At 44.5% G+C, this 20337-nt stretch overlaps 1 protein-coding gene across 5 annotated transcripts in view; it reads left to right on the forward strand.

Annotated features, from left to right (window-relative positions):
* The window catches only part of MID1 (midline 1), a 587779-nt gene that overhangs the window by 462349 nt on the left and 105093 nt on the right, over positions 1-20337 (forward strand). The window contains exon 1 of one of the 5 annotated variants that reach the window (XM_078064881.1): positions 11231-11345. The exons of the other annotated variants lie outside the window; for them this stretch is intronic. The gene's annotated coding sequence lies outside the window, so the exon portion shown is untranslated. Of the gene's footprint in view, positions 1-11230; positions 11346-20337 lie in introns of those variants that run through there. 5 annotated transcript variants of the gene reach the window in all.

The raw sequence follows: 20337 nt of genomic DNA on the forward strand, positions 1-20337 counted from the left end.
TACAGATAGATGGATGAAATGAGCAAGAAGAAAAACCCACTGATCATGGGCAAGGTCTAGACTGAGTTGTAGATTCTGAGATCTAAAATATATACTCAATACATGTATCCTCCATATATGCTCACCGCATTTGTGCCCAAGAAATATTAGTTGATAAAGTTAATACATAAGTGGGTATATGTATGCCTTACAATAAAGTCCTCTATTTTTACTGTGTGACAACTGCATCATTTTCAATAGTCATTGTCCGGAAACACCAACACTGCCCATTTGGTATCATTAGTCTGCCTATAAGGAGATCTTTTATAGGTCTGTAAGTGAGCTCTGGCTGATCCCTTCACTTTCATTCAGTCCTTTATGGAACTCTTTGGGAAAATCCTACCGTGTGCCCAGTACCTAACAGAGTTCCTGGCAAATAATACGATTTCAATAGGCTTTAGATTTTGCCTAGGCTGCTTTGAGGATGAGCGCATTGTAATGCCCCTCACCGCCCCCCCGCCAAAAAAAAAGAAGAGGTGTGTGTGTGAGAGAGAGAGAGACAGAGACAGAGACATTCTACTTAGAAAGATTCTACTTAGGGAGCAAAAAGCCTGGTCTTATCTTTGCACGTACATGGCGTGGTATTTAGAATGGGAAATGATCTTAGCTGACATTTTTCCAATCTCCTACCCAGTGCAGGAATTCCTTCTACAATAGTCTTCACCAAAGGGCAGGAAGCCTGATGTGTAAGGCTAGAGGGCTCTTACTGTTGGGCAATACTTTGATTCAATATGGTTTTATTGTTTGGTAGCTCAAGGTGGCACAGTATAAAGTTCTGTGGGAACTTGGAACATGGAGCCCGAGCGAGGGCCAATTTGTGGCCCCATTGTGGAAGGAGGACATTTGGAGCCAATTTTGAGCTGCCATCATGTTCTACCATGAAACCTAAATCCTGGCGCTTTCTTAGTGAGTTTAAATAGATACATCAAAGGAATTTACATGGTCTTTAATTTGTGTCTGTAAAATTGATGGGAAGCACTGTATTAAAATTATTCACTATTGACACTTACCGAACAGGTATAAAAGGGATTTTTAAAGTCAGTTTCTTTTAGCACGCAACCATACCAAAACTTCAACTTACCTGAATTTTGCCAAAAGAATCAGACCTCTGTTACCCAGTTTTCTATGCTACCCTTTCCCAAGAGATTGTGAAATGCAAGAAAGACAGCAAAATCACGGATTCATCTAAAAATTCACAGTCATGGATACATGTACACTTTCAACTCAATCTCTGAAATCTCTTTTTATGATCAAAAGAAAGAAGATCTTTATAATGATGATCTCAAGAAGCAATAAGATTTGGAATTACCTAAGAACCTTTACATTCAATCCACTATGTGGTTTGTAGTTATGCAAGTAAAAGGGGCTCAAGCATTTTAGGAACGTTCTCAACAAGGATTAAAAAAAAAAAAAAAAAAAGGTTTTCTATTTGAGGTTCAGTTAACCAGAAAATTAAATTAACCAGAACTCTCCCATTTTCAGAGAATTTCAATTAATTGACGTTTGATTGTACTTTTATTATAGTTTTCGTTCCTATGCAGGAATGAATTCCACTTTCTGTCTTATTTTTTTGGAGGGTGCTTAGCACAAAAACACCTTGGATGAGCAGGATAGAAGTGGCTCTCTGTTTTTGAGTTTAAATTATTACTTTCCTTCTCTCTCTCTCAACGAGGATATGAAGAGAGAGAAGGAGAGAGAGCTTGGTGGCAGACGTGTTTATGTTTAAAGAAATACGAGTAGTTAATGCTCTCACTGTGATTTGACTTCCATCTTCCTCTTTCAAGGACTCTTTTCCCCTTTCAAACCTGCCATTTAGAACTGAGAAGTATTTTCCTAGAAATAGAACAATGCTTTCTACTCTGCTTCTTAAAGTAGTTCACAGAAGGAAATGGATCGTGGTAAAAAAATAATTTATAAGTGAAACTATAATGTGTTGCTAAAGATAACCAGGAAGTGAGGAGCAAAACCCTCAAGTAGCAGAGAGGCCAGATGGTCTTTTTTTTTTTTTAATGCAGTCGCTAAGCAGGAAATTTTGCTTGATTAAAAAGGCACTGGTGTTGATTTTCATTCAGTGGTTTTGTGGGCCATTTTTTAATGGAGATACACACACACACACACACACACACACACACACACACACAGCACACAGTTTTCATTCAGCCAGTTGATCACGTGTGCCATTGTAAGCAAAACTCTGCTGATGAGAATGTGAAGTTTTAATGATAAAGAAGTAAATGGGTTCCCAGTCTCAGGGATGAAAGAACCTGGAGTCTGCCCACCACCCTGCAAACTCTCTGTCATTACCATGTCCATCATATTGTCGTAGGGTCTGGTGTTTTGTTTTGTTCTCTTTTGATAACCCAGAATGGAAGAAAGGCTGTGTACCACAGTGGCTAGCTGGGGTTTTGTGAGATACAGGGTAGACTGGGCAGAAAATAGAGGTTTTGGAGTTCAACACTCCAGGGGGCTAATGTGCATAAAGGACCTGCGTTTAATCCTCGGAGCTGCCAGTCAGGATCATGATGAAGAAGCACCCATGCAAAGAATTGCTTTCTGGATGCTGATAGGCGGGGGCGGGCCGGGGGATCAGGACGCCCCTGTTTGGACCGTGATATTTTGGCAGTTGATGTGCGGGGAGGTTGCCTTGCAGTGGCTCAGGCACAACAAAGCTCCCTTCTGGGAAGTCACCCTGCCATCATCCTGCCCCCTTTGCCCGGCGCCCCAGGAGAAGGGCATTTCCCACTCTGAGGGAGAGAGTGAATGGAGTTGGGGAACGGAATATTTGCATCCGTTTACAAGAGAGAGTCACTTGGAGGAGTTTGTAAGAGAAAGAATAGACTCAGACAACTGGCAGAACTGTTTGGAACAGTGCCCTGGATCAAGTGTCAGTTGATTTTAATAAGGACCAGCTAAAGGAGCTCTGTAACAAGGGATGACCCAGCAGTCTTAACCATAAAGATGAGAGAGCAGACATTAAGAAGTGTTTTTTTTTTTTTTCAAAAAATGCAATGCTTTCTCCCATAATTGTGATGCTTCTTCCAATTCACATCCATATGCATTATTAAAATAAATACATCTCCACTTTGAGGTAGCTTAGCCACCTTGAAAGCTCACTGTTCTTAAAGCTAGGTATTTTTTCATAGGTGAATTTTTAAGCCCTAGATTGTATCTCAAGTACTGAGTCTTTTCAATTCCACCTTTGCTTGTATTCAAAAAGCCAGCTTTTTATATAATTTGACTCAGTGAGAGGATAAAATGTACAAGATGAAGTGCACACTTACTGGCTGAAAATAAAACTTTTTTTCCTTTACCACTCAAGTAATCCCAAACACCAAATAAATAAGAAACGGAGCCAAACGACAACAACAAAATCTTAGCGTCAGGTCCCAGAGAGCGTACCTTTTGATATTAATTCCAAGGGAATGTCTTGATTTCCAGTTTTATAAATTACATTTATAATTTCTCTCAGTTACAACAGGAAATATTTGGAAAATGCAAGAGAAATCCCTCAGAGGTTAGCCTGCCGTGAGAGTATTTTTAAAAAGACACTAGAAGCCTCATAGCCTTTGTGGGATTTGTTTTCAGATGATTACAAGTTTGTTTGTTTATTTATTTATTTATTTATTTATTTATTTATGCAGAATTAGCAAGCCTCCAATGAAACATTTTCAGTCTTGGTTTTTAGGCCAATAGTCTTTGGGCCAGGGTTAACTCACTCTCCGAGAATTACTTGTGTCATAACCCCCACTTTCTCTGCTGCTCCATGCCCTCCTAGACCTGCTTATTGGTTCCACTGTGCGGTGGCTGGCACCCGCCACCAACACTTCCCAGCCTGTCCCTTGGCCTCTGCTGAGCTACCGTGGCCACTCGTTACTCTCTCATGATTCCTGCTGGTTCCTGCTGTGCTTGTCTCCCTTCTGGCCCCTTGAAGAGATGGGCTCTAAAAATCATGGTTGCCATTTTACCTAGCCAGTGAATTTCTTTCTTTTGAGATACCTTTTGTTATTGTCATTGTCAGTGAGACCCCAGTACAGCTCTCAGGCAACGGGCTCTCCTAGTTTCCCCTCCTCTTTGATCCTCCAGGCATGAAGCCCTAGCTGTACGTGTCCGTTAACCCCCGAGCTGTTGTCCCACCTCTTTCCCTTCCTTCCTGAAATTTCTCTTCGAGGGGCAAAAGCAAAACCAATGACTCTTGAAATGTCTATTAATTTCCTTCACACCCTTCCCTGTACCCTTAACTGCATGTCCATGGTTACTTTCAACTTTGGGTTAACATCCTGCCATCAAACACTCAGACATGCAGGGAATTCTAACTACCATAGTTCCTGTTTTTTCGGTCCACCATGTGATCGTGGTTTTTCTCGCAAATTTTATTGCTAAGATAAATAAAGAGGTCGCTGTTTTCCAATAATTTATCACTTTGTCTTTTCACGTAAGGAATGGTAAATGTTGGATTTTAACATCCTTGAAAAAGAAATCATCCCTTAAGGAAATATGTCACTGAACATTTAACAGTTTGAGGATTAAATCAAAACTCGGTGCCCAAATGGCCGGAAAGTTTTTTTTTTTTTATAAGGTTTTTTTTTTTTTTTTTTTAAAGATTTTATTTATTTATTTGATAGAGAATGAGAGACAGAGAGCATGAGAGTCAGAGGGAGAAGCAGACTCCCTGCCGAGCAGGGAGCCCGATGCGGGACTCGATCCTGGGACTCCAGGATCATGACCTGAGCCGAAGGCAGTTGCTAAACCAACTGAGCCACCCAGGCGCCCTGGCCGGAAAGTTTTATACTGAAATTACGGTGTTGTTTGCTTGGTTATGGGCTGGGGAACAAGCCAAAATAGCAAGAAAGCCTGCGCAGGTATGAGTAGAAATGTCTTTGTAGCTAAAGTAGACCTCACCCACCCCTCTATCTTCTATCATGGCCTTCTTTTTGTTTCTTTCATTTTATGTATGGTTCTTTGAAATGATAGTGTTTTCTCACCCATTTCCTGGTTTATTTTATGTTTCCCTCGTGGAAATGTAAGCCCTCCCAGGGCTTACATATTCACCAGTGCATTCCCAGTGCCCACAGCAGTGCCTGGCACACAGCAAGACCTCAAAAAGACCTGTTGAATGAATGAATATTCAGAGAAATGACTTTCTCTCTGGTTTTACTCCAAAAGTAGTTCTAAAATTAAAAAAAAAAAAAGCTGAGTTAAAGTCAACTTAATATACATATAAGATTTCTAATATCACAGAATTAACAAAACTAGCTTATTCTTCCAGACTCTTAAAATAAGTTTTGGTTAAGAATGAAGACCAGATACAGGCTGATTTGGGACTAATAAGGAAGTTATTAAGGGCTCTGTTTACTTGGGCAAAATCTATGGGTGGGGCCTGCCTACTCTGCTAGTTTTCCTGGTGCATTACCTGATATTAGAGGATGGTGGGGATGAGGAGCGGGGAGCATTTTCTTGTGGGCTTTTACCTCGGGTCTTCCACGGATGGCTCAAGGGTCATTCAATGTCAAGTTAACTGCCTCTACCCTAACTTACTGGAAAGCCCAGTGGTGATCTGATTTCTTGTGTCAGATCTCCAAGAGGGGACAGGAGCTGTGTCTGTTGGGAAATAATTCTCCAGAGACCTCTCATGTTTCTGTACCTCTTGTGAGCTGAGGTGCTGATGGCTTTTCTTCCAGACCATCTCTTCAAAGATACTTATTTGAATAGCAAACAGCTTGGAAGATCGAGATAGACTATCTCCCTCCAGGGTAGAAAGCAGGTTTGTTTGCTGTCCATTATAACATCTCTCTATAGGGCAAATGTCAGGCAGGTTTGCTTGCAGTCCATAGTAAAAGATTCGGGTTTCCTAAGCTTGGGTTTCTCAGCTGTGATACAACCCCCCTGTGAATGCAGTGTGCACTTGGGGGACAAGGAGAACTGACGTGAACACGAAACACACCAGGCCTGCTGTGCCCTGACTAACAACATCCTTTGTCTCTGACTCACGGGTCTCATGTCTTCTGCCAAAATCCATGAAACTGGTAGGCTAACTGATTAGCTCACAAGTAGGAAAAATCCGAAACCCTGCACTGTTCTTAATAGTCTCACTTGTACCACCCATGCCAGGGTCTCTGATTTCCTGCAAAATCAAAAATTCTGACAAAGGATTTGTCTGGGACAGGGAGCTCTTTGGTGAGGAGCAGAGAACCAAGGACTCTAGGTCATGGTGGGAGACCCAATGGTAATGAAGCGTGGCCTGTTGATAGCTGGGAAATACAGGAGATTGCCTATATGAAGACAGTTATTTAAAAATAATTGACAATAATAGAAATGCTGGTTTATTAGTCATATTAGTGCACGGAAGACATTCCATGCACGTTATTGAACAAATACATGGATTGCTATCCTCCCTGTTTCCACAAGTGGGTTGAACAAGTTTCCAACAAAAAATACAGATCATTAATGTACTCAAAGAAGAGTGGGAAGAGGTGATTCAGGACAAGAGAGGAAGAAGGGTGTGGGAGCTACAGTTTTGCTAGCACTTTTAAAACTCTGCCTCAATCCTCAAAAGACCCTTGAGATTGCTCTCATTGTCGAGTTTTACAGATAAGGAAACTGTAGAAGATAGGAAGAGGATCTGTGAGTAGAAGATATGTCGAGTAGCTGGCTTCTATCCGCCTTTGTTAGGAAATGGCAGAGCCGGGGTTTGAACTCAGGTTTATCTGGTTTCAAGGTACGCGTTTCTTTGCACGACACCACGCTGATGGTCTCACCCCAAAACTAGACCAAGGGTAGTTGGGCCAACTGAGCTCAGGGCTTAACCCCATCTTTTCTGCCAGCGTGTCACAGAGAAAGCCAGATGAAATGCACTGTCTAAAAGAGGAAAGCCTATGAGTTTTCCCTTCCTCTTACAATAGAAGGAGAGGGTGGGGAAAGACGAAAGTAGTGGAGTAGCAGTAGAACAGAGAAGAGGAAAGAGACGGCCATTTTGGAGGCATTGCAAGACAGGATATATTATTTGCTTTTCTGAACCCTTTAGCTTAGAGGCTGCAGTAATGATCATTATACCTCTCATTATGTGGTAAGTCCAATAAACCATACGAACTCTGATGATCTCACAAGATGTGTTGCCCTACTAGTAGCTTTAGCAGAATTTGCATTAGAAGAAAAGTAGAAGGTGATAAGAGCATGCCTTGACCAAACCGATCTGTTTCATGTGAGCTACTTAGTCGTGATGATTATTCCACAGCAAAGAACCCATTTGGTAGCTTCCCTGGGGGTTCTTGAAAGCTCTTTTTTTTTTTTTTTTTAAGGTTGTATTTAAAGTGTGAGACTATGCTCCGAATGGAGAGAGATGTTTTTTCTTTCTGTAAAAGATTCTGTTTCCTTATGAACGTCCACCAAGTTAGCTCAGTTATTTAATAAAAAACAGTATCTTATTTTAGATGGGTCAAAAACATCTAGTAATGTCAAGAAGTGGATCATGGGTTGAAGAGTGAGTGATTTAATGTGATTTGAAAGCAGTTTTAATTTTATGATACTTTGCATGCGCGCGCGCATGTGTGTGTGTTTTAATGATAACCTAATTTTACTGCCCCAGACTTTTAAGATTTCTTGCTGCCTGGAGAGCTCATTCATCCATTAGCATTTACATCTTTTCAAAGTATTTTTGCTCAAATTTCTCCCAAGAAGCCTCCTGCTTTTGTTCTGCGAGGACTCACAGTTCCGATGCTGTTCTTAATATCCTGTTTTCGTTTGTCAGCACTGTTGTCCTTTTCATTGCCATGTTCCCATCGTTCCCCTTCTCTCATGTGGTGCTTTTACAATAACAATTCAGAACAAAAGAGTCACTCCTTTTTCTGTTGCCTTAAAAAAAAAAAAAGACTTCATCCCCTGACTGTAGGGCTTCAGTGATCACGGGAAACGTTTAAAGCTTGTTCTTCATAATAGTTAACCAGGAGTTGTGAATAAAGGTTACTTTTCTTTATTTTTTTAAGATCGCAAAGTAGCTTCAGGGCATTGTGAACATGAGGTTTTTGTGTGTGGCTGACTGTGAAGTTGAGAGAGAAAGCAATTTCCTTTGAGGAAAGGGGCTATCGTATTTGAGAGAATTTCCCGATCTGTCCATACAATAGGAATCAGTTACTATGTGACATTGTCATTACTTCAGTGAGTCATGGGACCTGAGTAGTTGTGCGTGCCATTGAACGTCAGCTTTTCGGTGTTCAGAGAACAATGGTGGACTGCCATACTGGCCACCATCAGCAACTATTTATTGATGCATTTTTCTCCTGATGGATAATGAGTGGGAAGGAGAGAGTGTGCACTTTCTCGGCCTCCTAGAGGGGTATTGTATGAATGAAGTAAGAAAAAGTTTTCCCAGTTGGCAAGCGTTTTTCCAGGTGGAATCTCCTTGTAACAATCCAGCTCAACCAGTCTGTCCTCCAGAGACTAGACCTCTTACGTCATTTTGCTATTTTCTGGGTAACCCTTTTCAGATATGAGCAGGCATTTTGGGGGGGTTAATGTCTAAATTATGTACAGGTTTCCATTTTTGTGCAGGGGAAGGAACATTTCTCTAATGCAGGAGGGATGTTGTAACTGAGGGGTTTGTGAAGAGTGAATTCCATCAAGTGTCCCAAGTAATTTTGCAAAGGTGCTTTTGTATATGGATGCATGTGGGTGTGTACATATATACACATACCTATTTATACAGGACTACAAAAGTCAATTTCATTGTGGACATATATAGAATTTTAATTTAATTTTATTATGTTATGCTAGTAACCATACAGTACATCATTAGTTTTTGATGTAGTGTTCCATGATTCATTGTTTGCGTATAACACCCAGTGCTCCATGCAGAATGTGCCCTCTTTAATACCCATCACCGGGCTAACCCATCCCCCCCGCCCCCCTCCCCTCTAAAACCCTCAGTTTGTTTCTCGGAGTCCATAGTCTCTCATGTTTCGTCTCCCCCTCCGATTCCCCCCCCCCTTCATTTTTCCTTTCCTTCTCCTAATGTCCTCCATGCTATTCCTTATGTTCCACAAATAAGTGAAACCACATATATAGGGTTTTATATAGACATAGAGCAGTTCTACAAATGGGTATAGAAATGCCTGTCGAACTGAAACCACTCGGAAGAGCATTCAGGGAAGGCGGTGTTGAAGTGCTTTTTATCTGCGGGAGGTTTCACTGGAATCAGCGGTGGCTTCCATTTCCACCAGCATCACAGTGGCGGTCCGGTCTCCAGGAGAGGCGATTTAGACTTCTGTCAGGAGACTAGGTGTGACAAGTACTCGCTCTCTTCCTTCTCTCTCGCGTCTGCTATCCCTGCCTTCAGCACCAAATTCTTGCCTGACACTCGGTACAGCATAGACTGGGGAAACATCAGTCATTTTCAATTGAATGTAAAATAGGTTCCATTTGCCTTTAACACTGGATGTTTTCTTTCTTCGTATCAACTGTAATAGACATGAAATGTCTGAGACCCTCTGATGGTGGGAAATCTCCTGTAGAGGTTGTCAGATTAGGCTCTGTAGAAGATTATAAAGGTTGTTGTTGTTTATCCTTCTCTTTTGTTTTTGAGGGGTGGAGTACGTGTTTGTTTCCTGGTGTTTCAACTCTAGACGTTCAGGCTGAAAATATTTACAGACAAGTTAGCCATGTCCCGTAGAAATTTTGACAATTTTAATGTTGTTTTAACAAAGCAATGCTTTCAAATCTCATGATGAAAAAGTTCTTTCGAATTCTGTTTGATGTACGCGTGTCTTTTCTGTGGATAGCGAGGACTTCTTTGGGAAGTCATCCGTATGTGAAATTGAGTAATCCCTTTGTTTATTGTTAACAGACAAATGAAATTATGATTTGTACAGACATAAGCCAAGAAAGTATATGTTTGCATTTTTATGTCCAAACATGTGAAGCGTGCTTTGGTTTACCGTGAGGTGTTGCAATGGCATGAAAGTAGGCGTCTCGACGTTCCAGCCAGGCAACAAGGAGGAGACGGTCCTTGCCTCCTGCTCGCCCTTTAGCAAGAAGTTCTTACACACCTTTGGTGGAGGCCAGATGTCTGGGTTTGCACATGAATCGTGCAGGTTTGCAGTCAGCCTGTTTTTTTGTTTTGGCTTGGTTTGGTTTTTTTACACTTTCCTGATGATTTACTTCAGTTGCAGTTTCTTGTCTTGCGTGGTGATAAGCAACATCCTTGAAAGAACTGCAGGGTAGGACTTTTTTTTTTTTTTTTTTTTTTTGCTTTTGGGAAGACTACTGCCTCTTCTTCCTTTAGACAGTCAGTTTTTAAAAGATTACTTTCCATTCTCAATTCACTCTTTTCTTTGCCATTCTGGAAACTGAAATCTGGGACACCCATCACAGATTTGCTCTTACATGTATGTGTAGGCATTATACATATATATAAACGTATGTCTATATGATATGTTATATGCATGCATAATATATGCATATAGGTATGTGTATATATGTATTGCTTCTGTGTGTATAGGCATATGTATGTGTTTCATACACATGTATTTTCATTTGTTTATCAGGATGATAAATTGCAATTTAGATCTCTATTTTGGGAAGGAAAAAATAAGCACTTTATTGTGTCTGTACGAGAGATAGTTCTTCTTGATGTAATGTTTTAAAAAACTCCTTCCAGGTATTATATTTTAATTCAGAAGATAGACACAAAATAATCAGTATATTATTTAAAAAACAACAACAACAGCAACAACAACCCGGCGTCCAGCACATAATGTGATCATGTGCTTCGGGGGGCAAGGGAGGCGAGCGCCCGTTGCTGACCCCGGGAGCTGGACAGGACGCTCCTGTTGGCAGCATGGGAAATTGGCACCCAGCACTCAGCTGCGGGACACTGACCCGCTGCTGGTCCCCGTGAGCAAGGAGGGTACAGATCTCCGTGCCAAGTCATCATTTTTTGGGGGGGACCAGGCGGTGGGTATTAATCTGCCCTGAGCTGCCTTTTCATTTGGCTTGAGTTGAACGTTGAGTGGGCGAGAGCACAGGGAAGCCCTGCCGAGCTGTGTGGAAAAGGCAGTTGGAAAGCAAGAGGGAGTTTTGATTCTTCAACTCGGCAACCCTGGCGGGGTGGGATGAGGTGGAGCTGGCCTTCCTGGAATTGTCGCGTCGATTTTCCTGTTGTGTTTCACTGTTGACGCTCTCCCAGACACACAGGACTGCTCCGCCACGGCCTGCCACCCGCCATCTGGTCTCGGTGGCCTGTCTGTCATTTCGTGGGTCCCCATCCTCTGCCTACGGCGATGTTTCTTCAACAAGAACTAGGGTGCAGCCCATTGGTGGGTATTCGAGGTGATCTCTTTGTAAGAATCTGGAGAGATGCTAAGAGAACTAGTAAGGACAAATGTGCTATTTCTTGTTTTTAACCTATTTATCAGTCTTAACAGTAGGACAAATTGCATTGGTGAGACTGTCGCGGGGGTTTCTGTACTGTGAGGGCAGCGGGATGGGGGCAGTTGGTCCTGGAGAAATCAGGACTGCTTTTTTGCATTGTCATTGGTGTCTTTTTTTTCTTGTCTGCTTGTATAAGTGAACTCCAGAAGGTGTATTTAAGCATTCTGTTAAGTAAATTTGGAAGACTAGGTTTCAATTAAAATAACCAGACAGTGTGACCTAGCTCCCATTTCTCCTTAATTTTTATCATTAAAGCCTTCATATCCCCAAAGACATCTGCTGTGCTTCCAAGTGATTCTTTTCAGGAATGTTCATTCATTATTAATCAGGTTGCGTGGTCAAGAGAGTATGTGATTATCCTAGAGATCCAATTACTAAAAAACCGAGCACGTTATGGACAGATGTGGAAGGATAGCAGAGGTTTTGCGGAACAGTTTAATTCAATTTGCATGAATTCCACCAGGCCGGGGCGGGGGGGGGGGGCGGTTTGGTGAAATTAAAAGTCTTCCCTGTTTCTCACTTTTGGTATTGGGTGAAACATTTTAACTTCCAGCACTCCTCAGAATAAAGACCAAGTGACAAGTTATTAAAAACATCTATTGTATTAATTCGTTACTTTAAAACTTGAGACTAGTGCCTCAGTGCTTACCTGCTTGTCACGGTTTTGTTTTGTTTTTTTCCCAGTCAGTCCCTCTGGTCCCTTAAAATTTGGTTGGCAGAAATTCTTAGTCATCCATCACTGATTAAGGGAACGGATTTGAGTGTGCTGACAGTCGGAGGTTAACCACAGCGCTCTCTCAGAGGCATTACCTATAGAGTGTTACAGATCACTTTTTTTTCCCCCACCTGTTCCTGCTAGTGTGTTATTTGTATTGTTGCTTTAAGGGCCACTTTGCATTTTGACTGCGCTCTGCCGTAATTTGGAGTAGGAAGTAGCCTCTGTTGTGGTATCAATTTCCAGTCTTTCAGAATGCCATTAAATTCAGTTGGACCTCCCTCTCCCCTCTGCATCGCGTCTATGGCCCTGTTTTACTGTGCATTTACTGACTCGCCTGTGTCTCAAATCAGCCAGGGTGCTAATCGGTAAAGCCGCGTTTGGGTAGGGTGTTTATTCTGTGGTTTTTATAACTCAAAGCTAAATACTAAACCATGACCAAACATGCAGACGTTGAGTGCTCGTATTATGTTATTTAAAATACTCTATTTGTGGTGAATTCCTCTTGAGTATAGCACCCAGTTTCTATTGTTTCTGCCTCACAAGCTGAGGTTAATTTCCAGAGGTTCACAGTTCCAAAGTTTTGAGTCCTCTGAAAGTCCGTGTTTCTTCTGATCTAAGATAAAAACATCATTCCATGATCCTCAAAAAAAAAAAAAAAAAATCCACCTGTGGTTCTATAACAGGGATAATCTCAGAGCAAAAATCCAAATGGCAATAAGCCAGCTAAATCTTCGTTACCCACGTGAAGAGAGGGGATAGGAAATTGACTTGGTCGTAGTTCTGAAATGTAGGACTCTCTAAAGAAAATTTGCTCATAGAATTTGGGATGCTGTTTGTTAGTTACAACACTTTTGAGGGCTTTCTCTCTGCCAACCCCCCAAATCGTTTTTATGTGATCTGGTGTAACATTTGTACAGTTTGGGTGGTGTGTTTGTCGTTTCGGTTCTGTTTTGGTAAATTTAACATCAAGCTTAGTTTCCATACCCCAGAGGATATGTAGAAAAAAACGGGAGGAAGTGCCTCAGGGATCATCCGGGCAGTGGCTGTGAGCCACCTGGTAGGAACAGTTGACCGCCGGCCACCCAGTGTTGGTATCCAAGTTTATTCCTTGGTCTAGTGACTCACGAATTTCCCTCATAGTGATGGCTTTCAGAGCCGTCGAAAGTGAGGGACTGAAAGTAAAATTACTGGTGGCTGGAATGTGTGCTCTTTGTCATACACTCCAAATCAGAAAAGTGATCACTGTTCATGGAGTTTGCAGACATGACATAGAGTGAGCTGCAGGGAAGCGCTGAGAGATGGGTTTACCTTATGATTAAAATGTCAAAACACCGTTAAGAGAAATTTGGAATTAAGAAACTCCTGGATGACATGCTGACAATCAGGTAGCTCCTTCTAGTGGGTGATTGAACTCAGAGACTGCACTTGGTCTGGAGACTCCTAATTCTTGGTCACTTGCATATATGGGTGAAACTTCCATCCTCTGGGGATTTTGATCTGGACCTGCTCACTGACGTTGGCCACAGGTTAAACCTCGCAATGCGTGTCTTCTTCACAAGGGCTCCTCGGTGTTCCTTCACGGTGCAGGTTCTCTTCTCTGTGTCACTGCAGACGTCCAGGGAGACTACAAGGAATAAAGTGGTGAAATTCTAACATGAGCTAGCGAGCAGGATGATGGCAAGGGTAGTGACAGCACAGGCAGGGGGTTGAATGTTTTCTTTGCATGGACTTGCCCAGACGATGGTTTTGCTCTTACTTCAGAGGAGAGGGCAGAAAAGATGACTCCAACAGCCAGGAAGCTTCCTCCTCACTTGCATCTCGCTGGCTGAGAACAGTAATCCATAAGGACATCCAGCCTGAGTTCCCCATCTCCCTTCTCAGTTCCAAACCTTGTATCTCCACTAAGTCCTGGTGTCCGTCCTCTTCTACTGGGGACTGTCTCCTTGAGTCCGTTTCCCCCAAGAGCCCGCACCTTGGACAAAAGAAAGCCCTTCTCCCTCCAGGAAAGTCCTCCTCCTGGGATGTGTGCTACCTCCGGATGATGATACTTGGAGCCCAGAGGGGGCGAGGGGCCATCTGCCCAGGCAGCTGGTTCAGCCAGATCACCTTAGCCATCACCTGGGTGCCAAGGGTCCGATCATCCTTGCAGCCCTCACCTCCCGCTGTCCGTCTCTCTCTTAATTTTTCTTAACCCCAAAAGGCACGAGCCTCTGACATCCAGATTTATCATGGGGGATTTCGAGGAGTAGGTGGTCATTTGGCTCAGGCCACCCATTTACGATCAGCCTCAAATTTAGACGATGAGTGTTAACTCCGTATGAGATTTGTGTTTGTGTCTGCGCTCGCGCGTGCGTGCCTATATCAGTCCCGGAGCTGATCCAGCTCTACTGAAAGAATGGGATGAATCATGTAACTTTAAACCGGAATCCCATTACTGATCACTCTCTTGTGTACCAGGAAATACTATTTTTAAATGAATGTTTCGGTTATTTTGTAAATATGGTAGTTACACCGCTTTGTGGTTTTCAGCTAAAAGCCTTACCTTAATTGTAAACATTTAAGACATGTTGCACTATTTATAGCCATGTTCTAAAACAATTCTTCTTTGTTTAATATGAAATCTCCAAATACAACAATGGCCAGGGTTCTCTGGGCCTCTAGGAGGTTCTGCCGTCAGCTTAAAAAAACCAGAAAACAAAAACAAGAAAATAAACATGAAACACACTCAAAAAAAAAAAAAAAAAAAAGAATCTCACAAAGGGGAAAAGGATCTGTGCTGGGAAGAAAGGCAAAGGCAGCTGCTAAGAGCAGCAAATGGTCCCATCCCCCGGGTTCCTGGGATGGGAGGTGAGTGCGTGGGAATCAGGTTGAAGAAGCAGTTCGGGAGACACTGGGGCAAGGTGTTGAAACAGGAGCTAAGGCATCCATCGGGACTCATCCTCTGGCCAGCAGGGAGCTAGCTGCTCAATGTGTGGGCCTCTAAGAGAAGTGACAGGAAAATGACGAGGTGCCAGAAGCATGTGGCAAAGATGAAACTGAGGGACAAAAAGATTGGAGGTAAGGAATCAAATTAGGAGGTGTTTGTGTGTGGGGGAGTGGGGTGTAATAGTCTAGGAATGCAGGAAAGAAGATCTGGATCAACCCAGAGGCAGTGAGAGCAGAGAGAAGGAAACCAATCAAAGAACGAGGGATTGACCCTCACATGTCTTGGCTGATGATTTGGATTTGGGGGAAGGAGAGTGTGTGGCTTCCTATTGATGCCGGAACAAATTACCAGCGCCGTGATGGCTTAAACCACACTGGAGGGCAGAGTGTCTGCAGGGCTGTGTTCCTTCAGGAGGCTCTGGGGGAGACTGTTTGTTTGCCTTTTGCAGCTTCTAGAAACAGCTCACATTCCCTGACTTGTGGCCCTTCCATCTTCAAAGCCAGTGACGGTCATCGAGTCTTTTCTGCATCTCATCACCTGGCCCTACTCTTCTGCCTCTCATTTCCACATGTGAGGGCCCCTGTGATTCCGTCCAGTGCACGTGGATCGTGCCCTCATCTCCCCCATTTTCAGGCCAGCGGTAGCAACCTCACGAGGCGAGTTTCGGACTTGCAGTGATCAGGAGAACGGAAGCACCATGAGGAGACACCAGAGGCTTGTAGGGCATACAGGTTTGGGAGGGAAGCTGATGAAACCCATGAGACGCACACTCCAAATTGAGGCATTTACAGTAAATGAAGCAGAGCACTATCCGTGCTGAGCTGGGATTCTGGAAAGAGAGGCCCTGCGAGAGACAAGCCTAGGAGTCATTCTCATAGACGCTGTACGAGAAACGAATGAACAACCTGGATGGCTTTTTTTTTTGAGGTGTAATTGACATATAACATTACATTAGTTTCAGGTGTGCAACCTGACTCCCTATTTGTACATACCGTGTTTATTACCTACAGCCACCGTGCTGTACATTACACCCCCGGGGCTTCTTTCTTTTACAACTGGAAGTCTGTACCTTTTGACCCTCTTTGATGACCTTTGGACGGAGGGCCAGACCCTTAGAAAACACCCAGGCTCTGCTTCGGTGGAAGGAGAAGTCAGCAGTGCTTAGAGGAAAACCAGAAGAGCACAGTTTCAGTGACACACAGAATGAGAGAGGGTGGGACAGGAGGAAGACAGGGGTGTGGAAACCTTGACATTATCGGTTTTCCTCAGAAGTCTTGAATTTGTAAGAAAGTTTCTGGAAAAGGTGTCTTGCATCCAGTGCGTCCCAGGAAGCGGGGCTCAAGTGCAGCCCATGGCTAAGGACGGTCCTGCTTAGGGATTGTTTGGAGTGAGTGCTGAAGAAACTGGAGGGAACATCTGTGGACACTGTCCCAGGGCCACGCAGCTAATAAGTAGCCGAACTGTGTGTCATCCTTGACCGTCTGGCCACCCATCCGGCTCTCTCCTTTCCCTCTATTCCATGCCCTGTTTTAGACTACAAACCGTGGACAAGCAGAGGTGTGAGCTGTAAATTGTCGCCATTCCCAGTTTGTTGCAAGGGGTTCCCATGATTACCCACATCCTCCTCTGAATGAGGACCAATCAGCCCATTCAGAAAAATGTTGAGCTATAGAATTTCCTGACAATGATATGCACGTGTGATTTCCTTCTATTGTAACGAAGGCTAAGAATCTCTCTCTCTTTTTGAGGCCTAGACATTAAATTATGGGAGTTAAGAAAAGGAAAAGATAACATTTTTCGCAAATCCCCCCCCCCACACACCTGTTTGGTGAACCCCTGTTCATCTTCAAAAATCCTTCTCACATATTGCCTCCTTCGGGAAGTTTCCCATTTTCTTCTCCCCCGGTCTTTGGCACGTGCCTTTTGTTACGCTGTTTTCTCTCCCCATAAGATCACTGAGGCAGGGGCCAAGTGTTACCGTTACTTTTACCAGCACCAAGAACCTAGAGAGGCTTCAATATTTGGTGAAAGAATGAATGGTATTTTCATTTCCCAAAAAGCTAAAAAATAAACCATGCTAATTTTCTCGGGTGGGGGAATAGCGTGCATGCTTACCAGTAACATATTGTCGCGTAATGTCACCAGAATATTACCTACACCACAGCAAGATCTGCCTCAAAGGAGAAAAAAAATCGGATCCACTATAGATATCGAACCCAGAGCCCCTTCCCTTTTGGCAACATATGGGCACAAGATTCCGAAAATTGGCTGAACCTCACTGCGCATCCAGATGTTTAGTCATCACTTAATACCATTAAACCAACATCTACAGCGTAGATGCTTGCACAAAACACCGTGCCAAGCGCTATGGCAATAAAAGCAAAAGATCCCGTTCTGAGCAGCTGCTATTAAATCATTCTTAACATGAAGTGCCCCTAAGCACTCGACTCAACATTATTTCCATTGATGTCAGGGTGAAATCCCATTGCCTATCATTTCCCGTTAGCGTTCGAAACTTGTACCCGCTTGTCCACGTCTCACTCCACTGCCGTTCCCTTGTTGCCCGCACAGCATTTTAGTCCTGTCTCTTTGGGAGGGATTCTCACTTCTCTGTTGTCTGGTTGTACGTGTCTCTATCTTCTACTCCGTGGGTCAGCAAAATAAGATCCTCGGGCTAAATGGAGCTTGCTACCTGTTCTTGTAAATCCGATTTTTTTTTTAAATTTTATTTATTTATTTGACAGAGAGAGACACAGCGAGAGAGGGAACACAAGCAGGGGGAGTGGGAGAGGGAGAAGCAGGCTTCCCGCTGAGCAGGGAGCCCAATGCGGGGCTCGATTCCAGGACCCTGGGACCATGACCTGAGCCGAAGGCAGACGCTTAACGACTGAGCCACCCAGGCGCCCTTGTAAATCCGACTTTATTGGCCAGCCGCACTCACTCATTTGTGTATTGTGTATGACGGCTTTGGCGTGCCACAACACTGCATCTGACAGCTGTGTCGGAGACCGTCTGGCCCGCAGTGCCAAAAATAGTTACTCCCTGGCCCCCTATAGAAAAAGTTTGCTGACCTCTGTTCCAATATGTTGAGAGATCCTTTGAGACAGCGGTGTTGTATTCTTGGAGGTTTTTAACCCCAACAGCTGTATGTTTCCCAACTCATTCAACCCACGTTTGAGTCCCACTGTGTGCAAGGCGCTGTTCCAGGGGCTGGCAGGATATCCCTCAAAGAGCCAAGCCAAGTCTCTGCTCACATGGAGCTCACCTTCTACCTGTGGGGCAGCGGGGAGTGATGATGGCTCAGTGACCAAACTAGTAGAATATGTTGGGTGACAAAAGTTATGGGGAAGGACAAAGTGAGGCGGTGGGGGGGAGGGTGAGCTGGGGAGAGGATCGCCGTGATGGGTGGGTAGGTGGTCGTGGGGGTAGCAGGGGAATTGGTTTTCCGTGGGTTCACAAAGAGGTCGCACTGCAGCAGGGAGTCCCGTGGATTCCAAAGACCTTGGGGAGGGGAGATGGGACATGCTTGGCATGTTGGACGCATCACGAGGAGGCCGTGTGCCCAGAGCCGAACGAGGGCTCGCGTGGGAGGAAGTGAAGTCACTGTCTGAGTGTGTTTTCTGGGGCCGGTTTGATTTTGCTGAGTTGCTCCCTGAGGGAGATGGGAAGCCCCTGGAGGGGAGAGCAGAGAAGAGGCAGGCTCGGTCATGTCTTAACAGGATCTCTGGCTTCGGGAGTAAAAGATTGCGGGTGGGGGCCAGAGTGAGCAGAAGGCAGGAAGCCATTCGGAAAGGTATTGTGATAATCCAGGTAAGGCGTGATGTTGGCTGGCCCACGACCACAGAGCCGGGTGGTGAGGGTGCCAGGTTCCGGCTGCACGAGCCAGCTCGCTTAACGTCTCAGCTCAGATGTCAGCGTTTCCACCGGGGTCGGCAGCAGAATCACCTCTAGAAATTGTGATTGCGCCGCGCTGGGTTGGAATCCTGGCACCTGCAGAAAAATACAGTCCTCGCAGCTCTCCAGACGTAATTGGGGCTCATCCCTGTGTGGAGATCTATCGGTAGGCGTTCTTGTCGCACCTGAGAACAAAGTGGACCAAAAGGGCGACGGTTTCCCTTTAATTTACTTTCTTCAGATGGGAAGAGAGAAGAAACCCGATTTAGAGATAATTCTGTTTTTCCACGGTTAACCAAAATAACGATTAATAGGTAAACCTTTTCCATTTCGTCCAAGCCATCTGTCAGAAGGGGTGGCTAGGACCGAGCGGGGACGGCAGGTGTCTGCAAGTTGCCACTGCGGGTTGTGCAGACATGAGCAAGCTTTCATATTTCAAATCTCAGCTGCCCGCTCATTCTTCCTCGTGTACTTAATATTCGCGAATGGCTGAAGATCTTTTTAAGATACCAGGCTTCTATGAAGCCAGCAGCTCTTTAATTTTTAACAAACTCAGCACGCACTTGACGCTTTTAATGATCAGTTCCTGTTTAGTTGATGGCAATATGAGCATTAGCTTAATCAAAGCCCCACATGGTATTTCTGAGGGATGCTATTTCAGAAAGGGGCAGCGCATTCTAGAAATCGCGAGTTTTGTAAATAAAGGGAGGTGCGAATACAAAAAGGCCGATTGTCCGAATCGCTAAACGGTAGCAGTGGATGTGAAGCCTTCCCATCAAGCGGGCCGAGAACCCCCCAACTCCCCCCCCCCCCGGCCCCCCGAGGGTGATTGGAACCTGGCGTCCCCTGGGTGAGCTGCACTGTTCTCCCACAGGCCGCACTGGACTGCATCTAATATGCCCGGCGCTGTTCTGCAAACCTCTGCTAACGGTCTTGAAAGGGAGATGGTTCAAAGAGGCTTGGTTCCCAGGCCTGCTAATGAGCATGAGGCCTCTTCCCCGGTAATGAACTGGGGTCTGTGCGGGATTCTTTTCCCCTGCCTTTTCTGAAGGGAAGGCAGGCAGGAGTTCACAAAAGCAACACCCCGTCTTCAGGGTGCGGGGAGCGTGCAGCTGGGCCACCCAAAGGCAGCCTGGCGGGGAGCGACAAAGCTCACGGAGACCGAGCCCAGGGCCAACGGGGCTCTGGGTGTGAGGCTGGATCTCCTGCCGGCCCGGCCTGTCGGTGGCCACAGGGACAAGCCCTTGATGGGACTCTTTCGGCCAGGCGGGCTTCGCAGGATCCCTCAGCTGCCCTCGCAAGCCTCCTCAGAGTACTGCTGCCTGCGCTGCAGTCGTTA

Source organism: Halichoerus grypus, chromosome X (genome assembly GCF_964656455.1).
Source record: "Halichoerus grypus chromosome X, mHalGry1.hap1.1, whole genome shotgun sequence".
Lineage (NCBI taxonomy): Eukaryota > Metazoa > Chordata > Mammalia > Carnivora > Phocidae > Halichoerus > Halichoerus grypus.